Below are 12,847 nucleotides of genomic sequence, written 5' to 3'. Positions count from 1 at the left end.
GGAAATTCCTACTGGCCACACTGGGATGTTAGTGTGCAGGCCAGGGTAGTGATGCCAGACCATCCTAGCTGCATCACCTAACAAACTGGCATCCACTTGTCATGTGCAGGGGGTGTCCTGGAAACAAACAAAAATGTCCCTACAAATTTATACACATGGCAGTTGTGGACATGATACATGAAAAAGATGGTTGTCTTGGTAAAAACTTCACAGTGAAGAAAACGTATCCATATTACACACAAATTCAGCACCAGATGTTAGTCACTGAGGCAGTATTCTGCAAATTCTTTGTCTGGCTTCATGGGGCAATGTGTGCAGTGCATGGCATTCTCAGACAATGCAGAGAGATGTGTGTGCCAAACTGAAATAATTCTGGTTCGATCCCATTTTGCTCACTGATCCTGAGAAAATTGGAACCTGGCTCACAGAAAGGTGCTGCTGATGATAACATACACCACTGCTTTTGTGGGAGTGTTGACAAAGTTCCAATGATCAGTTGTGACAACACAATGACTGCCCTCATCAGTGGTACCATTGGGAGTGTGTTGGACTGAGGAGGGAGCCAAAGTCAGCAAAATGGTACTGTTCAGATGTACTGCCAAATAAATGACACTGAAGATGGCTTATGGTAGTGAAATGAACATTAAATTAACTGGCAACAGCTCTGGTGACATTCTTGAAGTCAGCATGCCAAAACATCGATCCAGAAAACTCTTTTAAAACACTAAATCAATCCAAAAACAGTCAGAGATTCTCAAAATAAAACTAAAGGGCTGTTTGGTGGATATTTAAATGTCCTGAGGCCTGAACATGACTCCCAAACGTGAGCAACTGACACCTATGTTGATTTCTTGGGTCTATCAGAAACCTGGCTGACCCGCTGCTGTTTTTGACCTGCTGAAATTTTTTGAAGATGGCACACCTGTGCAGGAGGTCCCTGAAGATCATCAAAGACACAAACCACCCCAACAACAGCCTGTTCTCCCTGTTACCCTCAGGGAGGAGATACAGGGTCCCAAAAGCACGCACAAATCGCTTGAGGGACAGTTTCTTCCCGCAGGCCACGAGACTCCTTAACATACACAGATAGTGTAGTAGCTGTACTGTACCATACTGTAGCTGCTACCTATGTCTAATGTTTAATTGTATGTTTAATTAGGTATATGCTATTTGCACCTGTGCAAACAGAACGTTGACTATGTTTAAGTATGTCTAAAGTATGCACATGCCATGTGCACCTATGTGCAGTGAATATGCCACTGTCTCTGACTTGTCTTATCACTCTCTACTGCCTTATTGCTTGACATGCTTGTTGTGTCTCTTGTTGTTTTCCTGCACTCATATGCCCTGTTATATTTTGTACTATGTTGTAAACGGAGTCCACAGCACAAGAATTTCACACGTGATACTTGTACTACGGAGTGACAATAAAAATCTTGAATCTTGAATCTTGCAATATACTGTAATCGTGCTGTTTAATCAGCATCTTGAATACCTTCATATCAACACAATGCTTGGTTTGACACTTTGTTTTCTTTTTACATTTTTCAACAATTTTCCAATATGAGTTGTCCAAGTAAGATTATTGTTAAACCAGATACCTACATATTTGAAACATTCCACTCTTTCTAAAAAAAAAAATCTCCAAGTTTAAGGGAAATCTGATTGTGGATCTTCCTTCTTGGGAAGAAAACGGTTTATTTTGGCCACTGAAAATCTAAAATCTCCAGTGCCCACCATGGCTCTGCAAACCACAGAGCTGGGATTTGAACTTGAAACCTCTGGGATGAGAGGTGGACACTAGCAAGGAGGCTAAAACCCAGGAGCTCTAGCATCTGTTGCTAGAGCGTCTCTTGAGGTCTTGGAGAGTGAGCTTCACGGTATATAAATACACTGCACAACACTACCCGCTGGCCACCATTACATATACTTTCCTTATAGAGCTGAACAGTCACGTGACGTCTCTCGCCCTAGAAGTGAGTTTCCCATGCATTTTCTCCATTGACATTTTGCAAAATCCTTATAACAAGTTTTAAGGCTGTAACTAAGCCAGGCCATAACCTACTGAATTGTGAGTGACCACAAAACATTTCACTTGGAGCAAAAACCTGGCACCTATCACATAATGGTGAGACAAAAGGGAAGATCTTGTGCAACATATGCTTGAAATAGTGAAGACAGTGAGTGACTTTAAATTGGATCAGCTGGTGTCTGCTATTAACTGAGCAGAGTTGGACCACAGACAGACCCATATAATCTCAGATAAATCAACGACAACTTCCTCCTGCCACACTTCCTCTTGTAGTTTTTTAACTATATCAAATGTATATTCCTTCCCCTTTTCCACATCTTCTCTGTCATTTACAAATAATACAACACCAATAATATAGACCTATTGACATTACTAAATAGTTCCTTTATCATGACAGAACCGGACTCCTTGGAGTTCCATTCTCCATAGTATTAAATTGTGTAGCTAGTTTTTAAGTGGTGTCTGGTTCTGTGTGTTAAAGCACAGGATGTGAGCATGACATGTGTGAGGGCGAGATTTAGCCTAGGCCACCTAAGTTTTTTTTATCCCATATATACTGTACATTCTCCCTTTTATTCCCATTTGATATATACGTTGATAACCCTTGCTTCCAGATTATGCCATACGCCTTCTCAACATAGGTTTCAAATACACAGGACGTGATGTTAAACAATCCATAATGCCACCTCTTAAACTCCTGTGCGCCCGGTGATTATGGAAGGCATAAGCACTGACCTGCGCTACTCCGATGTTGAGAAGGGCTATCTGGCTGTCTAGCCGGCCGCCTAGCCGTCTGTCAGCCGGTCTAGCCGGCGGCTGGCTGTCTGTCTGTCTGGAGGCTCCATCCTCCCCTCGTCCTCTCTCTCCTCATCGCTGTCGTCCTCCCTGACCGGGGGCTCCTTGTGCTGCACTTTGGCAGGCTCTGTGCTCCCCTCCTCTCCATCCTCGTCATTGTCCTCCACATCCGAGGGCTCCTGCTGCTGGGCTTCGGAAGGCTCCGTGCTCCCCTCCTCCTCTCCCTGCTCCTGGAGGAGGCTGAGCTGGTTGTTGAGGTCATTTCTTTCCTTCTGAAGGGTTCGGCACAGCCTCTTCAGCAGCTCCAGCTTTCCCTGCAGGGTCTTGAAATGACCGTCGCGCAGAGTTCTCTCCTCGGCCATCCGCAGCAGAGTCTGGTTGTTGCTCTCCCACTCGGTCCTCCACTGGGTCGTCTCTTTCTCCAGCTCCTTGATCTTATTGGTCATCTTTTCCATCTCTTGTCTGAAGGTGGTGAAGACCCCGTTGCTTTTAGCCAGAGTGCTCTGGAAATCCTTAAACTTGTCCGTGTACAGAGAGAGCTGCTGCTTGAGCTGTGTTTCCTGCTCCTTCTTCACTTCACACTTGTGCCTGGACTCAGTGGTGTCCTTCAGCAGAACGTTTATCTCTCTCTGCTGTTTCTCCTCCACCTCCTTCATCATCTCAGCGATTCTCTGCAGCTCGGTGTCCATCAGTTGCTGCTGCAGCTGCTTGTGCTTGAACACCTTGTCTATGTGCTCCTCGCGGAGCTTGTACTGTTCAATGAGCTTCTTGAGCTTCTCGGCCAGCTCTATGTTCTCCTGCCCCAACTTGGTGTTGTGGGAGCAGTGCTGCTCCATCTGCCCTTGGATGTCGCTCAGGGTCATCTGGAAATGCAGTATGGCCTGCTTACGCTGCTCTTCATACTCCATGGAGCGCATGGAGTTCTCCTCCTTCAGTGTCTTGTTGTGCCTCTGCAGCTCCCTACAGAGGCCCTCCAGCTTGCTGCGAGCCAGGAGGGCCTTGCTGTGCTCGCCCTGCAGGTGGAGCTTCTCCTTCACGATCTGAGACTGCTTCTTCTGCAGCGCTTTCAGATGCTGCTGCATGCAGCGGCTCTCCTCCAACTGGTCCGCATACTTCTTGCACAAGGCAGCCAGTTTCTCCTCGGGAGTGTCTAGGGAGTTCAAGGCTTGCATCAGCCGAATAACCTCTTTCTCGAAAGCCTCGTGATCTCCGCTCTTGGCGTCTCTTCCAGGGTGGAGCTCTGCTTCTCTCAGGTCCCTGCGACTGTCTTCCCTGCCAGGGGTTTCGCCCCTCACCTCCTCCGAGCAGCACAACCCCAGACTGAGCTCCCCCACATCCTCCTGACTAGGGATGTCCAGTTCAGGTGGTGAATCACTGCCTCTGACTATTCTTCTGGATGCCACGTCAATCTCACACACACCAGTTGCCTTCATTGATTCCAAGCCGAGTGTTTTCATTGGATCTCTTCTCTATGCCATTTGAGCAATTCAGGAAGATCGACATCACTTATGATGTCACTATGCGGATGGATTCATGACATCACTGATGATGTCAATAGGAATTATAGCTGCTGCGCAGCAATGGGTCGTGGCCGGGCAAGTCTCAAGGCTTTGAGCTATTATGACATCACAATTGCTCGAGTGACATCAGTGATGGCATCACAATTGCTTGACTGACTGATGACATCACAAATACAAGAGAGTAGGGACAATGCGGCAGAGATAGACTGAAAAATTGTTTATTTATACTTTACTTTATTGGTATTTAGCAGACGCTTTTATCCAAAGCGACGTACAGAGATTATGTACAGCACAGCAATAAAAACCACAGTAAACAGTAAAAAACCAGCAGCAAACACCACCCAGTCTGCTCAGCCAGGAAGGATGACATCATTGATGACATCATCACTGATGACATCACTGATGACGTCATTGCTCAAGTGACATCACATCATTAGGTAATTAGGGCAATTACGATGCTCTTTAGGCTATATACTGTACATGAGGGCAGAATTCAAAATACTGTCAAAAATTCACTTTTTGACATACAATTCTTAGATTTTGCACACTTCAACTACTCTGACAGGAAAATCTTGTCAGTTTTTTTCGTGGAGCTTCGAGCTTTATTTAGCAAGAATTTGCATTAGCTGTTTAAAGTACCATTTACAGTAAAACATTTTGATGCACTGTGGGCTCAATTTTTGATCTATCAAAAATCTGTGTGATACTTTTGTGGAGGACAGTCTACCGATGCAGATGCTGGAGTTTGGTGTTGTTTGAAGAAAAAATGTGGGAGTAGGGTTTAATTAGTTTTACAGTTTTTGCAGTTTTGCTGTCTTTAGACTTCATAATTGGCCATAGGTTGCAGCGTACAAAGCTTTCTCCTCATTTGTGCACACATTTCGGTGAAAGTGGCAAAGCCGTAGCCCATATGCCTGATTTGTTATGAATTTTCAAAGTTTGAAACTTTAGACGGTCGCTGTAGCGCCACCATTAGCAATATTGGCGCCAAATTCACATCAACTTAGTTTGGCATGGGACTGGACCTTTGTGCAAAGTTTGGCTTATTTTCATGCATGGGAAGTCTGACTTCCTGGGAGAAGAAGAAGAATAATACAGGCAAATACAATAAGTGGCCCTGCCGCTTCGCTGGCCCGGCCACTAATTATGACCTGACTGATGATGTCATCAGTGTTCTATGACATCACTGATTATGGCAGAAGGTCTATGACATCATCAGGGTTCGGACCTCACTGGTGAGCCATGGCACCACCAGTGCTCTATGACATCACTGATGATGTCAGAAGGTCGATGGCATCATCAGTGCTAATTGCGGCCTTCATCACTTGAAAGTCACAAACTCATGCTTATGAGACAGGAAGTTGTGTACATAACATGCTTGGCATTCAAGTGGTCAGTCACATCGTGAGCATGCGGTTGACTATCCTCCTTTTTTATAATATTGCCTAGGTGGGTGGGCGGTGTCTGTCTGTCTGTTAGTCCATGATTTTGGTCACATTTTGTAACAGAAGTGATGTCATAATATCAGTGGCCGGCAGCCAGATGATGGATGACGTCATCAGTGATGTCATCAGCAACACACATGCTGTTGCAAATTCGTGTTTTTTTTTTGAATGTGCATCAATTTCGGACGAAAAATACAGACTGGTGTGCAAAAGCCTTCACACTTGGGCAAATGTGATGTCATCAGTGAGTGATGTCATCAGTGATGATGTCATCAGTGATGATGTCATCAGTAATGTCACTTGAGCAATTGTGATGTCATCAGTGAGTCAGCCCCGTGTGTGCCCACATGTGAATCTAATGCTTCATTCACAAACTGTACCTTGCTATCTCCATAGCTAGATGGCAGGGAAGCCAGTTATTAGACTCTGTGGGCCATATCATCCGTTTTCCTTGCAGTAGTGTCGCAGCTACAATTAGTGCCCGTCGTTAGTGCACTTATAGGTGTGTGTGTCAAAACCGTTGTTTTGACAGCGGCGGCCAGCGGCGACCTGGCCACTTTCTTTCGGCGACCTGGCCACTTTCTTACACAGCCCTTCACAATAAAAGTCCAACATACTTCACACAGGCCAACACACTTATGGTTATGACATCACAATCAATTATGACATCACAAGATCACAGCAGCCCAGGGTATAAAAGGAGTGAGTGAACAGGCACTGTACTAGCTTTTAAGTCCATAACAATGACTCTAGATTACTATGCAGCACTGGAAATTAACAGAAATGCAACTGATGCAGATATCAAAAAGGCATATCGATGTCTTGGCCTGAAGTATCATCCAAACAAAAACCGCGATTCTGGAAGTGCTGAGAAGTTCAGTCGGCTGTCTGAAGCCTATGATGCATTGAGCGACCCTCGAAAAAAAGCAACGTATGACAAGTTTGGGGAGGAGGGTCTAAAAGAAGGTGTCCCACCGGAGTTTGGGGGAAATGGAGCTTGGTCATCTGGATACGCCTACCATGGGAACGCAGTCAAAACATTCAGACATTTCTTTGGAGGTGACAACCCGTTTGCAGACTTCTATACAAACGATGGGGGTGAAGTGCCAGTTCGGTTTGGGGGCATGCAAGGCAGGGGGTTGAAAACGCAAGATTCTCCTGTAGAGAGAGATCTGCACTTGGCCCTGGATGACCTCTACCATGGATGCATCAAGAAGATCAAGATAACCCGTAGGGTGATGGACGAGGACGGCTACACTTCCAGCATTAAAGACAAGATTCTGACTATTGTCGTGAAGCCTGGATGGAATGAAGGCACAAGGATAACTTTCCCCAAGGAGGGTGATCAGGGGCCAAACTGCATACCTTCCGACGTTGTGTTCATAGTGCGACAGAATAGTCATGCTTGGTTTGTCAGACAACAGAATGATCTGGTGCACAAGGCCCAGATCTCCCTGGAGATGGCCTTGACTGGGTTCTCTGTGGATGTGGAGACACTAGATGGCAGGCTGCTCAGCATCTCCATCAATGAGATTGTGCACCCCACCTACAACAAAGTGGTGACTGGAGAGGGAATGCCGCTGTCACAGGACCCTTCCCAGAGAGGAAACCTCATCATCACTTTTGACACCCAGTTTCCCCAGAAGCTCTCTGCTGAGAAGAAGCGTCTGATCAAACAAGCTCTATCTCTAGTGGCGTAGTGCTATTTGTATAGGTTCAAACATCACGGACAGAGAGAGTTGTGACACTCACACACACAAAAAGAACAACTAATCTCTTAAGCAAAATGCAAATCCTCCTGACTAATAATGCATCATCACACAAGCTGTGTGTGTACTTCAGCGGAATATGACAATGGACTGGGGTGCACAACGCATGACAGATCGTCTGATTATGTTTCAAATGTGAGAGGCAGCAGCAATATGCCACAAGGCATCCATCCAGTCTGCCGGAAAGCCATTTGAAGAAGATGCTTCTCTGCGGACATCACCACTGGGAATGTCACATCACCGATGAGGTCATCGTATCGATGATGTCACTCAAATGTGTGCCATTGCTGATGATCTCATTGCTCTTTGACATCATCACTCCTCATTGTGATGTCATACATCTCTGATGATGTCACTATTTGCGGTAGCTCCAGGCGGCCCGGCCGGCCTGACCTGTTTACACAATAAAAAGCTGCAAATCACAAATGTTTTTAACAGTGTTATTGGTATATCTATGATGATGCGATCATGCAGTGTTTGGAGATGCCCAAATTCCGCGTGGAGATTACCAGCATGCTCACATGGTGCAAACGGTATTAAAGGGAATAAGAGAGGGGAATCTGGTTGTGTAGATGTAACGCCCTCCCCACGCCTGTACATAATCTCCCAAATTAATCCTGCCCATTTCAACATTGCGCACATGCAAATGGGCAGGTGTGCACTGCGGATTTTAAATTAATTGCGTAGGTTGATGGGCGTATCTGTCTGTCAGTCAGTCACGAATTGTGTCACGTGTTGACGTGACATGGCCGACTGATACCACGTGGCCTGGACCCAGGCTGTTACGTGGTTTTAGGTTTTGGCTGTTAAGTGGTTTTAGGTTTTGGCTGTTAAGTGGTTTTAGACCAGGCTGTTACGTGGTTTTAGGTCTGGCTGTTTACGTGCTTTTAGGTGCGGCTGTTACGTAAGGGTTCATGCACGACGAGGTACTTTTTAAGGGACGACGCGAGAGGCGTGAACCGTCCGAGGCGAAGCCCCAGACACATACAAAAATGAATTAAAGAGCGCACACCCAAAAAGGTGCAGGTCAGCGGTTTGTAAATCTAGAATAAATAGGAATCAAGACCGCACACAATTGGACTATACCAACATGTTTGGACTATACCAACATGTTTCGGCCACTGCCTTCTTCAGGGTCCCCACACATACTTCAATGCCCATGTGCAGTTTTTCTTTCAGCATCTACAGGTTGTGAACGCCTGTGGTCATCTACTCTGACACGCAGCAGATACCTGCCAGCAGTTTGGTGTATTTGGTGTGGACCATGTTGGTGAGATCTCCGTCGTCCAGGATCATGTTGACCGGCTGACTGTCTTTGAAGTACAGAGTCTATTCAATGGCGCACACATACTCCTCATTTCTCACGCGTAGACTGGGATGCCAGCTTGGCGACAGCAGAACCAGCATGATCCTAGGTGAAGACGTAGCTGGACCACTGGACCTTATGAGCACGGATGTCTGCAGGGTGATGTGGATGAAGCATGCGATGTGAGCACCCTTCGGAGGCTTGGACTGACCATACATCCCCCTCATCTTCATCAGACCCAGCATCTCGTTCTCGGCGATGTCGATAGTAGAGAGAGGGGCATTGTGCAGTTTCAGATCTGCACATGGGCATTGATGATGGAAATCAGTTGTCTGTCACAAATCACTTACAAACCGAGGTACCTAAGTTGTGACATCATCAGTGATGTCATAAATCCTTCTCTGCTGAGGTTATAAATCGGACTCCTCTTGCTCATAGCCCAGCCATAAAGCCTCTCAACCTGCAGCAACAACATAGAGCATTTACCAAGCCCAAGCTTGTTTTATAATTATAGGCCTACATGGGTTATTGTATCATCATCATTATCATCATCATCATCATCATAAACAAAATTGCCTAAAATTGCCTACTGAGATCATCAGTGACATCATCAGTTATTGGTGAGGCAAATTATGACATCATCAGTGACATTATTAGTGATGTCATAAATCTTTTTAATTGTGAATGTTTGATGACATCACAATTGCTCAAGTGACATCACTGGTCACATCACAATAGCTGGAGTGTGAATGTAGAACATACTCCCCATAAGCACTAACGTCTGTGGGTTCATTTGTGACTTTTCACTGCCATGGATTCAAGAGTCACCAAGGAAGATGAGAACTGCGTCCTGTGCTGCCAGGATCTCAATATATATGCCTTTGGAAAATGCGATCACCCGGTGTGTTACCGCTGCTCCACCAAAATGAGGGTGTTGTGCGAGCAGAAGTACTGCGCTGTCTGCCGGGAGGAGCTCGACAAGGTGGTATTTGTAAAGAAACTGGAGACCTTTGCCAGTCTGCCCTACCAGCAGTTCCAATGTGAGAAGAAACATGACATCTATTTCAGTGATGGGAACATCTACGCCCAGTTCAGGCGGCTGCTGTTACTGGAGTGCCCCCACTGTCCGGAGCCCAAGGTCTTCTCTGAGTTCGAGGAGCTGGAGCAGCACATGAGGAAGCAGCACAAACTCTTCTGCTGCAAGCTGTGCACCAAGCACCTCAAGATCTTCTCACACGAGTGCAAATGGTACAACCACAAGGACCTTGCGCGCCACTTGATGCAGGGTGACCCCGACGACACCAGCCACCGCGGGCATCCGCTCTGCAAGTTCTGTGATGACCGGTACCTTGACAACGATGCGCTGCTCACGCACTTACGCCGGGACCACTTCTTCTGCGACTTCTGCGACGCTGACGGTGCCCAGGAGTATTACTGTGATTACCAGTACTTGAGTGAGCACTTCCGAGAGAGCCACTATCTGTGCGAGGAGGGCTGCTGTAGCACCGAGCAGTTCACCCACGCCTTCCGCACCGAGATCGACTACAAGGCACACAAGGTGGCGGCGCACAGCAAGAGCCGGGCCGAGGCGCGGCAGAACCGTCACATCGACCTGCAGTTCACCTACACACCCAGGCAACAGAGGACGGACGAAGGTATGGTGACGCATTGTCACAATCGAAGAGGAAGGTCTCAGGGCGGACAGCAGGAGAGCTGGAGGTACACCCGCGAGGAGGACAGGGACATGGCAGCTGCCATGAGGGTGTCCATGGCGTTTCGCAGGCAGGAGGAGAGAGGAGCGGTGCAGGAGAGGAGTGCTCCCAAGCACCACAAGGAGGAGAGGATGGAGAGAACAGAGAGGACAGACAGAATGAAAACAGATTATTGCAGACACAGGACCGGATTCATCAAATCAGTAACTGAAGGTGCAGTGGAGACCATAAAGAGTAACAATCCAGTGGTTGAAAAAGATGGCGCTCTGAAGGAGGATGACTTCAGGAAGACCTTCCACGACGAGGACTTCCCCACCCTCAACTCCAAGATCTGGCCGCTCAAAACCTTAGCGGGCAACTCGGCCTGGTCTAAACATAAAACCCAGCCCAAACCCACCAACCAGCAAGAGTTCCGCACGGTGCCCACCATGGTGGATATCTCCTGCCTGCTCATCGCTAAAGGAGGCAACAGCAAACCCGCAACCACCAATCTTCTGGAAAAGATTCTGAACAATCCCTCTTCAGCCGCTGCAACAGCCTCAGCCGTGACGAACGGTTTGGCTAACGGGCACACCGAGAATCCACTGGCATCCCTTACCAAGAAGACCGTCGCCTTAATGCCTCATTCCAACCCGAACCCCCCTCCTGAAGAGGAGGACTTCCCTGCCCTCACCACCAAGAAACCACCACCAGGCAGCAGGAGCTCCTTCTTGCTTAAGGCCTCGTCTCATGAACCCAGCTCCACCATGCCCCCTCCTCCGCGTGACCTGGGGAGCGTGCCCAGCAAACCTCCTCCAGCCTTCACCGGCATCCCCCTCACCAGCAACATGCTGGCGTCCACTCCTTCTGCAGGCAACAGGTCCCCTCCGATGGCTGGCAGTTACCTGCTCCCAGAGAACTTCCAGCAGAGGAACATGGAGCTGATCCAGTCCATCAGGTACTACCTTCACCACGACGAGGCAAAGTTCAATCAGTTCGAAAACTACTGTGGACAGTTCAGACAGGGTCTGATATCGGCAGCGCAGTACCACCACAGCTGCAAGGATCTGCTGCAGGAAAACTTCAACCGCATCTTCAATGAGCTGCTGGTGCTCCTGCCGGACACTAGCAAGCAGCAGGAGTTGCTGACCGCCCACGGGGACTCCACAGCAGTGGAGAAGCAGGCGGGGGATGGAGGGAAGAAGAACAAGAACAAGAAAAGCGCATGGCAGATGCCTGCTAACGCCGTCGCTGAGCTGGACTGCCAGGTGTGCCCCACCTGCAGACAGGTGCTGGCCCCCAAAGACTTCAACTCCCATAAGACCTTGCACATCGGGGAGAGCAAGGAGTTCCTTTCCTTGCAGTCGATCAGCCGGATCATCAGCTAGCCCCTCCTGCCCGTTTAGTTGTCGGTACTTGCAAGGCAAACCTCCAAACGCCCTTACAGCACCTATCAACCTATTTAATGCCTCTCTTAAAAGAGCACCTCGGAGACGCTCAGTCTCCCTGAGACTGAACCAGCCGATAGGTTAACTGTGCCTGGCTGAGCCACGTGTAATGTATAGGGCAAGCCGACTTAATATAAGTCCAGGGTGCAATTATGATAATTGGCACGGAATGTATACTTACTCTACGTATTTTGCCTACTAGACATATTCTACTTATTTTTGCTTCTATCGCATTTACTACTGTTATTCTATGCCATGTTGTGTTCCTATTCTGCTTATTCTGCTTATTTTGCTTAATATCGCATTTACTACTGTTTATTTTATGCTATGTGTGTTCTGTGAGCGAGCTACTGTAACTTGCCCCAATTTCCCCCCGGGGATCATTAAAGTCTGTCTGATTCTGATTCTGATCAAAGCCCAGCACGAGCCAACGTGGAAAATGGGGAGCCCGTTTCCATTGGCGACCATGTCCCAGAGGATTCCGGGGCCTGTATTTCATTAAGAAGGTGAATTTGAGATGTGTTGCTTTTTACTTTCCAACAAGGACTGAATCAATTGGTCAGGTGCGAAAGGTTCTACACTTGAGATAGACAGGTGTGCCACTTAAGTAACATATTACATGTAATATATTACTTTTAGCAGTAACTCGGTAATATAACTTATTGCCAATAGGATTTCAGTAATATAGACGGTTTTCACGCAATTGTCAGTCCTGCTCTGCTTCTCTTTTCTTCTTTTTCCCTGTTCATAGCAAACACTTCAACAGGAAGTGAGCTGGGGTTTCATTAGTTACAAAAAAGTTACAAATTGAGTAATCTTTTTTAAAATCAAAGCACATATT

The 12,847-nt window shown here is 47.2% G+C and overlaps 3 pseudogenes across 3 annotated transcripts; 2 read left to right on the top strand and 1 right to left on the bottom strand.

Moving 5' to 3' along the window:
* Positions 1-2,817: 2,817 nt before the first annotated feature.
* LOC310780557 (alpha-taxilin pseudogene) lies at positions 2,818-4,260 on the bottom strand (annotated as a pseudogene). The gene has a single exon. The product of its transcript is annotated as an alpha-taxilin pseudogene (transcript).
* Positions 4,261-6,535: 2,275 nt separating this feature from the next.
* LOC310780395 (dnaJ homolog subfamily B member 13 pseudogene) lies at positions 6,536-7,492 on the top strand (annotated as a pseudogene). The gene has a single exon. The product of its transcript is annotated as a dnaJ homolog subfamily B member 13 pseudogene (transcript).
* Positions 7,493-9,678: 2,186 nt separating this feature from the next.
* LOC310780556 (E3 ubiquitin-protein ligase ZNF598 pseudogene) lies at positions 9,679-11,946 on the top strand (annotated as a pseudogene). Its single transcript has one exon. The product of its transcript is annotated as an E3 ubiquitin-protein ligase ZNF598 pseudogene (transcript).
* Positions 11,947-12,847: the final 901 nt, after the last annotated feature.

The sequence above is a fragment of the Poromitra crassiceps genome (assembly GCF_964638095.1).
Source record: "Poromitra crassiceps genome assembly, chromosome: 8".
In the NCBI taxonomy this organism is placed as follows: Eukaryota; Metazoa; Chordata; class Actinopteri; order Beryciformes; family Melamphaidae; genus Poromitra; species Poromitra crassiceps.
This window is presented reverse-complemented; position numbering and strand designations above follow the sequence as displayed.